This window comes from Heterocephalus glaber, unplaced genomic scaffold (assembly GCF_053883595.1).
Source record: "Heterocephalus glaber isolate CG9 unplaced genomic scaffold, H.glaber_assembly_v1.0 deba00000281, whole genome shotgun sequence".
NCBI lineage: Eukaryota > Metazoa > Chordata > Mammalia > Rodentia > Bathyergidae > Heterocephalus > Heterocephalus glaber.
Window position 1 is genome coordinate 1,541,089 of NW_028258139.1, and position 14,897 is coordinate 1,555,985.

General features: G+C 39.5%; 1 long non-coding RNA gene across 1 annotated transcript in view; it reads left to right on the forward strand.

Annotated features, from left to right (window-relative positions):
• LOC110347678 (uncharacterized) overlaps positions 1-3,001 on the forward strand; it is a 52,132-nt gene extending 49,131 nt beyond the window's left edge. Inside the window, exon 6 of the long non-coding RNA XR_015440530.1 lies at positions 657-3,001. This is a non-coding gene — a long non-coding RNA (uncharacterized LOC110347678). The remainder of the gene's footprint in view (positions 1-656) is intronic.
• The last annotated feature ends 11,896 nt before the right edge of the window (positions 3,002-14,897 follow it).

The window sequence follows — 14,897 nt, forward strand, 5'->3', positions numbered from 1 at the left end:
CTGGTGATCATAGCAACTTAGCAGGACTCTGTTTCAAAAAGATTTTTTTAAACAAAATTTTAAGGGTTGAAGATATTAACTCAATGAAAAGATCCTAGACTCAACCACTCCCCTCCAGTACTGAAAAAAAATTGTCAAATCAAACTCATTTTCTCTCTTTCTATAAGGAATTAGTTGAAATAAATGTGCTACATTGAATTAAGTGTTATAAAAAAGAAACCAATTGTTCTAATCAATCAAAACCCTTACTTTTGTAACCACAACAATTAAGAACTTGCCTACTTACTCCTTTGCCCTTGACTTACTTCTCAGATCCACATTTCCATGTTTTATTTCATCTCTCTGGTGACTGGCACAGGCTAAGTTTAGCGGGTGACCAGCCTATTGGTCTGGGGAAAAGAATGTACCAGGGAGAAAAACAAAAAGCAGCTGAGTACTAAGTGACTCATAATTGGCTACAACAGTTGCAGGGAGACTCAGCCTAACTAGTATTTATTCTTCCACATAAAGGAAGAAGTCTTTGTCATCAGGGGCCATTAGGGACTCCCTGAAGCAGCCAATATAATTTTTTCACAAGAATGAATGCCTTTGCTTATTGGACACTGGCTCTGCTCAGCACCTGATGAATGATTTATATGCTTCTCTTTCATGTTCAGCACAACAGCCGTAAGAAAGAGGTACTGTTCCTCCTGCCATTTTGCAGATAAGCCTGCTGAGGCTTGAAGTTTTAACAGCCCTTCAGGGTAAGCTGCCAAGTTAGGACCTGCGCCCAGGACCAGCTCATCCCCAAACTCTTGCTCTAAGCTGCTCTGCCACCATGTTAACACTAGCTTGTAAGTGTACACTTTCTGAGGCTTCTCCCTCTCAAGTAGCTGGTAACTTTCAAATATGTGTGTATAACATGTAGTCTCAAGAGGGCCGGGATTTAGCTCAGTGGTGCCACCTCCTGCCTCAAAAGCGCAAGGTCCTGAGTTCGATCTCAGGTATTAAAAAAAAAAGCAGTCTCAAGAAGTAAGAGTTTGTTCTATATCCTTAAGATACAGAAATGTAAATTTAGGAAATGGGAATACTGACATCTGAAAAATAAATAATGGAACCCAACTTATAGTGTTTCTGATACAGTCAAGTGAAAAGCAGTGTAAAAGCCATTGCTTCTTTGGGTTTGTCTGCCTTCTTATTTCTTTTGTGGTCACGAGCATTACCAGTGGAGAGCTTGGGTTTGTCATAGGCAGACGTCTAATCCTTTCGGAAAAGAAGATAAAGCAGTGTGGGAGTAGATTACCTACAGTGTTCACCACACTGAATTTTAATAATTTCTTCGCTTGATCCGTTTCCTTCTCCAGGTCTCTGTGCCCTGTATGATAATAATTCTGCCTTTCTAACTGGTGCCTCCAGTGCCTAACATTTTGTCTGGTATGTGAGCACCTCGGGTTTATTGGCTATATAAATTCATAAATAATGAAGTGTCCCAATTAACTAGGACAAAGAGCAAAATGAGATATTCCCTGAGGAATGTTCACTTTTGATCACTGGGTGGCAGCCTTTACTATCTTGGGATGGCTACATTTATTTTTGTGATGAAACTTCTACTTTTCCCTTGAGAAAAAAGGAGGAAGATTTGGAGCTCTTTAACTTGGGAAAAACTCAGAGATTATTGCTCATGACTTGAGGATCCCTCACACTAGTCTGTCAAGGCAGAGGGCAACATTTTGTCCTCAAAACTGCTGCGTACAGGTAGCCTGAAGACCACCAGTTAAATGTAAAAAAAGGCAGACAGTTCATTCAGCTAAGCAACATTTGGAAACTATCGGAGCAGAAGTGGGACTGAGTCCCTGCTCAAAGGAGCCTGGTGTGCAGTGGGCCACAGCAGTCACTTCACAGGCAGCAACACTGGACACGCAGCCCAGCCCTGAGGCTGCGCAAAGCTTCCAGACAAGGACCTGCTTTCGTGAAGGTGAAAAGGTAGGACAGCAGCTTCTCCAACTGTAGACAGTATCTAGCAGTCACACTCTCCAGTCAATTCAACAAAATTGCGTGTGGAGATGCAACCTACAATATTTGCAAATGGCAAACAATAGAGAGATGTGTATTCAAATGACTCCCTGACCTGTGCCAGGGACTTACTGTGACTTTGGACAGGAACTGAACTCACCACCAGTATCACCGAGTGACAGCTGCATGGGCTAGGCTGTGGCCTAATTCCCTGCCTGCCATTGAGATAGGATAAGGAAAGAAGGGAAAGGAAAAATTAAGAGAAAAGAAAAAAAATGGAAATGAAATCTATGCAAATAGGGAAGGGTGGAGGGGGTGAAGGGCGCACGGGGAATGGGGAAAAAATAAGAACCAAGATATATGATGTACAGGTACAAGCACCCAATGACAAATGTAAACATAGTGTATACCTAAAATGTACCAATAAAAGAATTGTTTTAAGGGCCGGGGATTTAGCTCAGTGGTTCCGCTGCCTCGCAAGCACAAGGACCCAAGTTCAATCCCCGGTACCATAAAAAAAAAAAAAAAAAAAAAAGAACTTTTTTAAGAAAAGAAAGGAGACAAGGAAGTTGTAACTTTTAAGCTGTACTTTTAAGAAAACTGCAACTTCAAGACACAAAGGTACCCCAGGTTACAATACTTTTTTCACCCTTTGGCCTGCTTTTCCTTTTCAACCTTCTCACTCCTACTAAATCCCTAAGAGTGTTTTTGTTTTTTTGTGGGTTCTTTTGGACCTTGTGCTTGCCAGGCAGGGGGCAGAACCACTGAGCTAAATCTCTGGCCCTTAAGAGTCTTAAAGAAACATTTGTGCCTGTTCTTTTCTTCCGATACTATAAATTCATAAATTCCATAGACCCAAGGAAGCAGGACTATTAGCTTAGTACCATATCCCTAAACTTCAAATGAATGTAAATAGTTTGCATTCTGACCTAGCCCACTAGTGGACAACCTGACGGACACTAGGAATACACATCCTAGATCATCCATCTTGAGGACACCCCTGAGACTACACAGATACTCTCATCCCAACCATGGTGTTCTTCATCCTGAAGTGCCCACACTCCTTTCTGAGTATACATTTCTTTGATTCCGCTTAATCAATCTGCTTGTGCATCTCACTGGTGTGTCCTGAAATGCTTTTCTGTGGTGACAAGAGTTGACAAATCTACTGGAGGTTGAGGAGGCAAGCTGAGGTCCCCATCTCCTCTTTGAGGGGACATCCTTGGGCCCTGCCCAGTGACCCTAGATTCCTTGTGCAACACAACAAATTCCTACCTCTTTGTTCTACAAATTCTCTGTCCATAAAATGAAAATAATTATCATGATCCACTTCCAGGGTAGCTCCTTCCTGAGAAATTGTCCTCACTACACATCAGAGAAGAAACAAAAAGATATCCACCTCCCCAGGAACTTAACTGGACCAGAATCACACTTGTGTTTAAAATAAGCCACCATTTGTCATACCTGCTACATACATCATAAATCCCAGGCCTTGAGGCCTGTGAACTTGTATTATAAAATCCCCTTTCAGCGATAACTGATGTTGACATAATATCAGAGGCAAGGAAGAGAAAAAACCATAAATTTCTGCTTGCTAAAAGATGGAATTACAGAGAAAAAAAGCTTTCTCCTATGCACTTTCTACAAGTCCTAAACCTCTTCCTTCACAATGCTTTCTTCCACCAAGCAGAGGTTTATGGCATTTACATGTGGTCAATATTCCTCAAATTAATCTATAAATCCAGTGGAATTTCCTATCAAAATCCAAATTCTTTTATTTTTTTGCTGAAATTGACAAGCCAGTTTTCAAATTTATATGGAAATGAAGGGGTACAAAGGAATAAAAAAAAACTGCCTTGAAAATGAACAAGTTGAAAGTTCTCAATTCAAAGCTTACCACAAAACTACAGTAATCAAGACAGTATGGTGCAGGCATGAAGTCAAACATATACTCAGTGGAATAGAACTGAGAGTCCATAAAACATTCTGGCATTTATAATCAATTGAGTTTTTTACAAGATACCAAAGCATTTGATGGGATCAGAATGTTCTTTTCAAAAAATGATGTTGGTATTGTAGATAGGTCAGTTAATTAGATATTTTGTAGGCAGTTGGACAGGAGCCAACACTGAGAAGGCCAAGAAGGAGAACAATTGAGGCACGTTCACTGGCTGGCATTATAAAAAGAAAAGAGGCACTACTTCCCCGAGAGATGAATAGCAGGGATTGGTATTCTAAATGGGAAATTCCTTGTATGTGACTTGTTTTCCCATTGGATCCCCATTTAATCAATCTTACCCGGGTGACTGTACTTGTCATCTTATTGGTTGGTCATGGTTTTGTCCCACCTCAGGCCTCATGTTGCAATTTTCCACTGGGTCTGATAGGTTTGTCCCATTTTGTACCCGCCTCACCTCATGGGTTTGCCCTATAAAAAACCTTTGAGAAGCAGGGTAGGCCGGCAACCCACTTCCCGGTCCCCCTTCTGTCTCTCTCAAAGAAAAGCTGTCTTTCTCTCAATAAAGTTTTCCTACTCTTAACCTCTGTTGTTCCTAGAATTCGTTCTTTGATTTTAGAGAGCACAAACTTGCGTCTTAGATATCTAGCAGGTTTGGGAGTTGCATCTATTCCCCCTATATCACTGGGATGTTAGGGGCAGATGGAAAAGCCAGCCACAAAAAGACAAATAAGTATAATTTCACTCATATAAGGAATTTAGAGCAGTTAAACTCACAGAAAAAGACAGTAAAGTGATGCTTTCCAAGGCCTGGGGGAGAAAGAAATGGGAAGTTATTCTTTAAAGGGTACAGAATTTCAGTTTTATAAAATGAAAACTCTCTGGAGATCCATTAAGAACAGTATAAACCACTTAATATCACTGAACTGTACAATTAGAAATAACAAAGATGGTTAATTTAAAAATTATTCATTTTTACTAATTTTTCATTTAGTAAAGTAAGGCAATCATCTTGAAGCAATTTTTAAATTGCTACAATTTTTTAAAGTTTTTTTTATTGGTACATTTTAGTTATACAATATAATGACATTCATCATTGGAAATTGGCACCTTTACATAATCTCTCTTGGTCTTTTTCTTTTTTTGACCAGGGATAGACACTTGGTTCTTATTTTTTCCCCATTACCCTGCCCTCCCTTCAACCCCTCCATCCCTCCCTATTTACAAATTCTTGGTTTCCCTTTTTCCTTTTCCTTATATTAATTTCATTCCCTTTCCTTTGCCCTACCCCTCCACTTCCCCTTCCCCTTTGCCCCTTTTCTTCCTATTTCACATTATCTATTATAGCTTTTAGGCCTTATTTACACTTTCAGTTTCTCACAGTAGGGAAACTATTCAGTATTTAGACATGTATGTCCTATTTATTACATGTAAGAGTATCACCTGAATATATATCCATTTAGCCATAAAGATCTCTAATTTCTCATTTTTTATGGCTGAGTAGTACTCCATTTCATTTTAAAAACCACATTTTCAAAAAAAACCACACAAATTTTCTTTATCCACTCTCCAGTTGATGGGCAATTGGGCTACTTCGAAGTTTTAGCTATTACAAACTGTGCAGCTAGGAACATGGGTGCACATATATCACTGTGGTATGATTCTTTAAATTCTTTGGGGAAGATCCCCAGCAGGGGAATAGCAGGGTCAAATGGGACTTCCAGTCCTAGTTCTTTGAGGTATCTCCATACTGATTTCCACAGTGGTTGCACCCGTCTACACCCCCACCAGCAGTGGAGCAGGGTTCCTCTTTCCCCACAGCCCTGCCAGTATTTGTTATTGGTTGATTTCTTTACCCCCCTCTCCCCGCCCCGATACTGGGAATCAAACTCAGGGCCTCACACTTGCCAGGCAAATACTGCACTGCTGAGCTACATCCCCAGCCCAGTTATTGGTTGATTTCTTGATAGCAGCCATTCTTTCTGGGGTGAGGTGGAATCTCAGTGTTGTTTTCATTTGCATCTCTCGAATGACCAGTGATGTTGAAAATTTGTCATATGTTTATTTGCTATTTCTACTTCTTTGTCTGACAAATGTCTGTTCATTTCAGATGCCCATTTTTGGATTGGGTCTTTAAATTTGGGAGGTCTGATTTTTTTAAGTTCTTTATAGATTATATATAGTAGACCTTTGAGGAACAGCAGGGGAAATTTTTTTCCCACATTATGGGTTGTGTCTTCACACTGTTGGTGGTTTCTCTTGCTGTGCAGAAGCTTTTTAGTAAGAAGAGATCCCACTTGTTGTTTGTGCCAGTTCATGGGCAACTGAGGTTTTGTTTGTAAAATCTTTTCTTATACCAATGTCTTCAAGAGTTCTACCTAACCTCTGTTCCAGCCAGTTCAGTGTTTCTGTTTTAATATTTAGATCTTTAATCCATTTGATTTTAGTTTAGTGCATGGTGACAGATATAGGTCTAGATTTAATCTTTGGCAAGTTGAAGCCCAATTTTTCCAGCACCATTTATTAAAGAGGCTATCTTTCCTCCAGTGAGGGTGTTTGGCTCCTTTGTTGAAGATGAGGTGGCTGAGTGTGTCTGGTGTTGTTTCAGCAACTTCTAATTGGTTCCACTGGTCCTCAGGTCTGTTTCTTTGCCAGTACCATGCTGTTTTTATCAAAGTAGCTTTGTAGTGTAGTTTCGAGTTGGGGTTGTGATACCCTCTGCCATGTCTTTGCTGCCTAGAATTACTTTTCCTATTCTGGGTCTCTTCTCATTCCAAATGAATTTTTGGATTGTTTTCTCAAGGTCCGTGAAGTATGCTGCTGGAATTTCAATTGGGATTGCATTGAACTTATATAGCAGTTTTGGAAGTATGGCCATTTTCACTATGTTGATCCTACCCAGGAGCAAGGGATGTCTTTCCATTTTCTGATATCATCTTCAATCTCTCTTTTCAGAGTGCTATAGTTTTCAGAGAAGAGGTTTTAATTTCTTTTGTTAGGTCGATTCCTAGGTATTTCAGTTTTTTGGATGCTATTGTGAAAGGAGTTGTTTGACTTATTTCTCTCTCAGTTCGTGTAGAGGGAAGCTATTGATTTTTGCATTTACCTTGTAACCAGCTACTTTATTGAATTCAGTTATTAAGTCTAGAAGACTTTTGGTGGAGTTCTTGGGGTCTTCTATATAGAGTATCATGTCATCTGCAAATAATGGCAATTTGACTGCTTTGTTTCCTAGCTTTATTCCTTTTATTTCTTTCTCTTGTCTGATTGTTGTGGCTAATGTTTCCAAAACTGTGTTGAATAGGAGTCATGATAGTGGAAATCCTTGTCTTGTTCCTGATTCGAGTGTGAAGGATTTCAGTTTTTGACCATTTAGTATGATACTGGCTGTTGGTTTTTCATAGGTGGCTGTTATCAGATTGAGGTAGAGACCATCTAGTCCAATTTTTTGTAGGGTTTTTATCATAAATGCGTATTGGATTTTGTCAAATGCTTTTTCTGCATCTATTGAGAAGATAATATGGTTTTTGTCCTTGGCTCTATTGATATAGTGTATTACATTGATTGATTTGCGTATGTTGAAACATCCCTGCATCCCTGGAATGAATCCCACTTGGTCAGGGTGTATGATCTTCTTGATGATCTTCTGCATTCTATTTGACAGTATCTTATGAAGGATTTTTGCAACTATGTTCATTAGTGAGATTGACCTATAGTTCTCCTTTTTGGTTGGGTCTTTCTCTGCTTTGGGGATCAAGGTGATGCTTGCTTCCAGGATTGAATTTGGGAGTATTGCTTCCCTTTCAATGTCATTGAAGAGTTTAAACAGTAGTGACAGTAGTTCCTCTGTAAATGTCTTGTAGAATTCAGTGGTGAAGCCATTAGGACCCAGGCTTTTCTTAGTTGGTAAGTTTTTAATTACACTTTCAAGTTCATTGATTACTATTGGGTTATTTAGAATTTTTAGGTCTTCTGCGTTCAACTTTGGTAATTCATACGTATCTAGGAATCTCCATTTCTTCTGTGTTTTTCAACTTATTGGCGTATAGTAGGTATTAATGATCCTCTGGATTTCTGCTGGGTCCGTTGTAATTTCATCCTTTTCATTCCTAATTGCATGGATTTGGTCTTTTTCTTTGCTCTTCCTGATAAGGTTGGCTAAGGGTTTGTCACTTTTGTTTATTCTTTTGAAGAACCAACTCTTGGCTTCATTGATTTTTTGTATCATTCTCTTAGTTCCATTGCATTGATTTCTGCACTGATCTTTATTTTTTCACTTTTTTTTTTTTTTTTTTTTGTATTGGGGATCGAACTCGGGTCCTTGCTCTTGAGCAGCAGGCGGCAAAACCACTGAGCTAAATCCCCGGCCCCTCTGCTCTGATCTTTATAATTTCTTCCTTTATATGAGCTTTGGGTTTGTCCTGCTCTTCTGTTTCTAGAAGCCTGAGGTCCAGCGTCAGGTTGTTTAATTGGGCTCACTCTGTTTTCCTAATATGAGTATTCACTGCTATGAATTTCCCTCGTAAGACTGCTTTCATTGTGTCCCATAGATTCTGATATGTTGTATTGTCATTTTCATTTAATTGAAGGAACTCTCTGATTTCTTCTTAAATTTCCTCTGTGACCCATTGGTTATTCAGAAGTGTGTTGTTCAGTTTTCATGTGTTTATGAAATTCTTGTGGTTTCTGTTGCTATTGATCTCCAATTTCAATGTGTTCTTGGGGGGGTTTTTTGGTACCAGGGATCGAACTTGGGTCCTTGCGCTTGCAGGCCAGGCGGCAGAACCACTGAGCTAAATCTCTGGCTCCTGAAGTGTCTTTTAAACAATGTTTAAAATGTATATAACCAAATATAAGAAATTTAAGCTATTTTGATCTTTCAAAATCTATCCTAAAAAAGACACAATGATCTTACCTGGTGAAAATGAAAAACCATCAGGTATATGTACATAGAGAGAAAAGCAAAGACCACAGACACTGTCAAAATCTTAAATGACTAACACTTTCTTTTCTTCTTTCAGTTGTTTTCAGGTTTTCTTCAATATGTAGAACTTCTAGAATCAGATAACATTAGTTATTTAAAATGTCTATAATCCCAACAGTCTGGGGGTTGAGGCAGAAGGATGGCACATTCAAGTCCAGCCTTAACATCTTAGCAAGACCCTGTCTCAAAAAAAGTAACAAAAGAAGATACATATGTTTTAAGTCCCTATGTTCTATCCCTAGTGCCACCAAAAACAAAACAGAAAATCCTCAATTACAATACCTTTTCATGACAAATGGGCACCCTTTATACATTAATGTGACCTGAAACCAAGTGAACCTCTCCAGGTGGCTCTGCCAAGTCCACGTGGAAGATTGCAAGACTTTTTTCCAAGTGATGTCTCTCCACCAAGAAAGTACTATACCCAGAGCATAGCCTTTCTGGTATTTGCACTCACATTAGAGAGCACATTTTATTGTCTGACACAACAGAACTGAGTGACACTCCTGTTATCTGATGTTACCCTACTATGGTAGAACTACTCCATTTTCCAAAGAATAGACAGTAATACCGGATTATGATGAGAAAAAAGAAAACCTAGGAACTTGATAAGCGGAAAACTCACAGCAATTATTTCCCCCAAGGAGTTTAAAAATCTTTTAAAATGCATGTTAACTCAATGTTTGCTTTGTCTTAGACACGAAACCTGAAAACAGTTGAATCCACATACCAGGAAAAGGACTGAGATCTAGACTGAAGCATTCTTGCTTTTGTCTATTTCCAAGAAATGTGAACTCTTAAGATAAAGCTATTATCTGCCCTCATTATCTTTGTCAGTTGCTGGAGGGTCACAGCAAACCAATAACTTGGAACTCAGCATTGTTGCGTAAACTCAAGTCCCTCCATCATACGGCAATTTAAGTAATACTTCTGTTTAACAGAAGGGACAGATTTTGGAGATCATGTCTGTTTGGGGTAAGAATGATCCCTGCGACCCGTGCGTGCAACTATAATATTAAGATCAGGATACAGCTGCTTGTGACTAAGCCCAAGCTCACTGAATAAGGACCGGCAGAGCATTGCATATCCCCAGACATCTGTTTCCTGTTTTCTTTATCATTCTCTCCCAATTTCCTTTTACCTGTAGAAACCCACAATTAAGCAAGCTTTGCGTTTGACTGTTTTGGGTTTTTTTTCTTCTATGCCCGATGTCAGGTAGTTTAGTCCTTCTACTTTCAGGAGAGGGAACCCAGGGCCTGTGCAGTCCGCCTCTAGGTGACTAACTTCCTCCCACATTTCCCAAGAACTTTTCCTGTTGAGGAAGTACCCGGCCCCTTGAAAGGTACAATGGTAAGCCACATCATAAAAGGAAAATGTTATGCAGCACAAATTAGGCAAGGCAATAATTTACTTAAGGCCAGGCACACAAAATGGTATTTCTTGGGTTTATTTCCACACTTCATACTCAGATACATAACATCAACTCAGATACATAACTTCATACTCAGATACAGAATATCATCTGTTTACACTTAAGGAAGTTCCTTTCTGTACAAATAGGTTGAGGTCAAAGTAGTTTCCTCAGCCCGAGGCAACATCTTTATCATCAACCACTGAAGAATTTACTCCCACCATCACTGGGCAGGCAGCATTTGTTTACGTACTGACTATCCTGAGCACCATCACTCAGGCAGGCGTCCTTTCAACCAGTATATTCTTGTATTGAATAAATTTGATAGAATTATTTTTATCTTTCCTCTTATCTTATAAAAATTAATGAAAAAATATGCACTTTGGTCTTCCTGTATTTAAATAATTGAAGTGGTAAGTGGTTAAGGTATTACAACTAGAGCTGAGGATAGAGCTCAGTGGTAGAGCCTTTGCGTAGCCTATTATGAGGCCCTGGGTTCCATCCCCAGCACTGCAATAAAAGCAAAGGTATTACAACTGAGATCATAGAGTTCATTTTATACAACCCTTATATTTTACAGATTGTCACTGTATTGCATACAGTTTAGGAAAAGTGAAGTAACTTGTCTAATGCTTTCCATTTTACAGTTTAAAATAAGGGAACACATAGGGCTAGGGATTTAGTTCAGTGGCACTGTGCCTGCCTTGCAAGCACAAGGTCCTGAGTTTGATCCCTGGTATGAGAAAAAATAAAAAAATAAATAAAATAAGGGAACACAGTTTAAATACCCTACTAGGAAGTACTCAGAGCAGTACAGTATCTGTAAAATATATTTGATATAAGGGTGAGGGGTGTAACTCGGTGGTAGAGGGCATGCTTAGCGTTCACAAGGCCCCGGATTCAATCCCTAGCACCCCCATAAATTATATTTGACCTAACAGATAAGCTCAGAATAGTATATATATTTCCTTTTGACTAAAAAAAAGGTTTAGTTAGCCACCTTTGCAAGGTAGGCCAGGGACAAGCAACTGTAAGAGAATATGAATTCTGTTGCTCTTACTGTTACTGGATTTTAAGGTGTGTGATAGTTAACTGTGTCAATTTGAGTAAGAAATGCCCAACTAAATTGTATCAGTATAGTTCTGGGTGTGGCTGAGGGAATTTACTGAAGATTTGCTGAGATTTACTGGGCATGAGTGACAGCAACCAATGTGCTTCCCACCTGAATGGTATAATAGGGAAATGAAGAAGGAAAGCTTGTTTCTGTTTCTTTGGAGGAGCTCCAGTCTTCACCTTCACTTTGACATTGCCTCCCGGCTTTCCAGTGCAGAACCTTAAACCTTCCAGCACAAACCCTTCAGGGTTCCATCACAGACCCTTGGCTTCCTTTTAAGGACTCACACGAGGCACTACAGGCTCCTACACATAGAGCTCTAGGGTTTCAACTGGATCCTTTTGATCTGCAGCACACAGACCTTGTGCACTCTTTCACACCTGATCTGTGGGCAGCCATTGTAAGCCAATCCTGTAAACTCTTATACATCTGTTATCTTGCATTGAATCTGTTTCTGAGTGATACAAGGAAGCGCTGGCTGATACAAGGTCCACATTACTTGCAGGAGTGGGCTGGGGATTTAGCTCACTGGTGCCACTGGCTGTGAGGTCCTGAGTTCAATCCCCACTAAACCCACCCCATAGAAGAAAAGAGATGTATTCAAAGCCCGCCCTGAAGATACAAAGTCTTCTTTGTCACGCAGATCTCTGTCTTAGGGGGCTGAGAAGCAGGAAGAGTTTCTATGGAAGAAAAAAAAGAGTGCAGTGAGACAGCAGAGAGGAAATCCCAGAGCTGCACAGGATCTTCTTTAGGGTAGTCATTGTTAGCAGATCATTTTCAATTTTTCTTCTTCATCTGGAAAGATCTGACAGGGCACAGGGAGCCAGCATCTGCTTGTTTTCAGGTAGAAATTATTCTATGTAAGTCAAGTCACATGATCTGAGGAAAAGACAGTATTCAAGGTCTGGCCAGTAGGGTATAATAAAACCTTCGTGTGGCAGCTCCTAGAACCTTCCTTAAGAAAAGCTGGCTTATTCCTGCCAATCCCTATTTGGATCATGAAAATGGGGATCTCACTCTCACGATGGGAGCATTTACCAGGGAGAAGCCGTGGGCTCTTTTGCGGTGTGCAACAGAATCAGCAAGAAGCCCTTGAACAGAGTTTGGGACTTTGTGAGAAAAAAAATAAACTTTACCTCATCCAAGTGATACAGAAATGATATAGAAGAAATAAATGTAACTTCCAGCATGCTAGATGTTAGATACACTGGGTTGTGCTCCCCGAAGTCCAAGAATGGGGTTAGGAGTAGAAAAATGCATTGGGGAATAGGAATGTGGAACAAAAATAGATCCTGAGAGAAGAGGAGGTTTCTGGACCACCATAGCACCACTCCCAGCACAGAGGAGGGGGATTCCAGGCCGCTGTGCCACTGCTCTCCACACAGAGGTGAGCCTCTCATGCACCAGCATTAGCCTACCCCCGACCTGACCCCCCACCCTCCCCCACCCCAGTTGAAATGAGAAGACAAGTAAAAAAGCCACAAAAACAGACTTCCAGGCCACCTACAGCAAACCCAAAGGGAAATGAGATGGAACACTCTGATACTCAACCACCTGGACCCACTGAACTCGGAACGAAAGGGGATCTGGAAAAAACGAAATCAGAAATAATTTCTTAGATAACAGCAGAGATTGTGCCCATAGTGTAAGACATGATTAATAAATCTAGAGAGGACACAGATTAAAAAAAATAGAGGAGCTGAGGAACGTGATGGAATTCCAACATAGGAAACAAATGGAATCCACAAAACAGATGCAAACAGATTTCTATGAGATTAAAAACTCCACTTAAAGTTTACATAGCAGAATGAATCAATGTGAGAACACAATTTCAGATACAGAAGATAAGATTGCAATTAGTGACCAGAAAAAGAAAAATTTCTTTAAAATAGTAAGGGACCATGAGTAATCAATCCAGAGGCTGCTAGATGATGCAAAGAAGAATAATATAAGACTGATCAAACTCAATGAAGAAACAGGCGTGCAGATGACATAAAAAATCTGTTCACAGAAGTGATGACAGAAAACTTCCCAAGCAGGGGGAAAGAATTTGACATACAGATAAGTGAGGCATATAGGACTCCAACTAGCCTTGATTAAAAAAATCTACACGTAGGCATATAATAGTTAGTATTCCAGAAACCCAACAGAAGAACAAAGTTCTACAAACAGTTAGAGAAAAGAAACAAATCACAGACAAAGGAAAGCCCAGTAGAATCACAGCAGACTTCTGAACGCAAACCCTCAAGGGAAGAAGAGCTTGGAGTGACATACTCCAAGCCCTAAAAGAAAACAGCCTCCAACCCAGATTGATGTACCCTGCAAAACTACCTTTCAAAATGGATGGAGAAATAAGATACTTTCATGACAAAGAGCACCTTAAGAACCTCATGAATAACAAATCAGCACTCCAAAAAATTTTAGATAATATCCTAGGAGAAGATAATGAGAGTTACAACCTTAGGAAGCTCAGCAGAATGAATCCACTGGGCACAAGAAGAAATTAAATGAAAAGGGGGAGAATCCAGCAAAAAGAAAAAGTCATGAAAATGATAAGTCAATACGTGTCAGTTATAATTATCAATGTTAATGGTCTCAATTCACCAATCAAAAGAAATAGACTGGCAGAATAGGAAAAGAAGCAAGATCCAACAATATGATGCATACAAGAAACACACAATTCAAAAAGAAACTCATAGACTGAAAGTTAAAGGGTGTAAAACAATACTCCATGTGACAGGAACCCCCCAAAAAAGCAGAAGCAGCTATCTTCTTTGCAGATCAAGTGGATTTCAAACCGACACTGATTAAGAGAGATGAAGAAGGACACTACATCCTTGTAAAGGGAAGAATCCAAGAGGAAGAGATGACAATCATAAATATCTATGCACCGAACACTAGTGCACCCAACTATATAAAACAAATACTAATGGACATGAAAAGTCATGTATGCACTAATACAATAGTAGTGGGGGACCTCAATACCCAAGTGTCACAAATAGATAGATCAACTAGACAAAAAATAAGCAGCAAAATACTAGAACTCGATCAAACTCTTGAACAAATGAATTTAACAGATGTTTACAGAGTGCTCCGCCCCACAAAATTAGAATATACATTCTTTTCAGCTGCACACAGGTCATTCTCCAAAATAAACATATTCACTCATAGAACATGTTTAAGTAAATGCAAAGGAATTGAAGTTATCCCCTGTATATTATCTGACCGTAATGTGATGAAATTGGAGGTTAATACCAAAAGAAACCACAAAAATTTCATAAACACATGGAAATTGAACAACACACTTCTGAATAACCAATAGGTCACAGAGGAAATTTAAGAAGAAATCAGACAGTTCCTACAATTAAATGAAAATGATAATACAACATATTGGAATCTATGGGACACAATGAAAGCAGTCTTACGAGGGAAATTCATA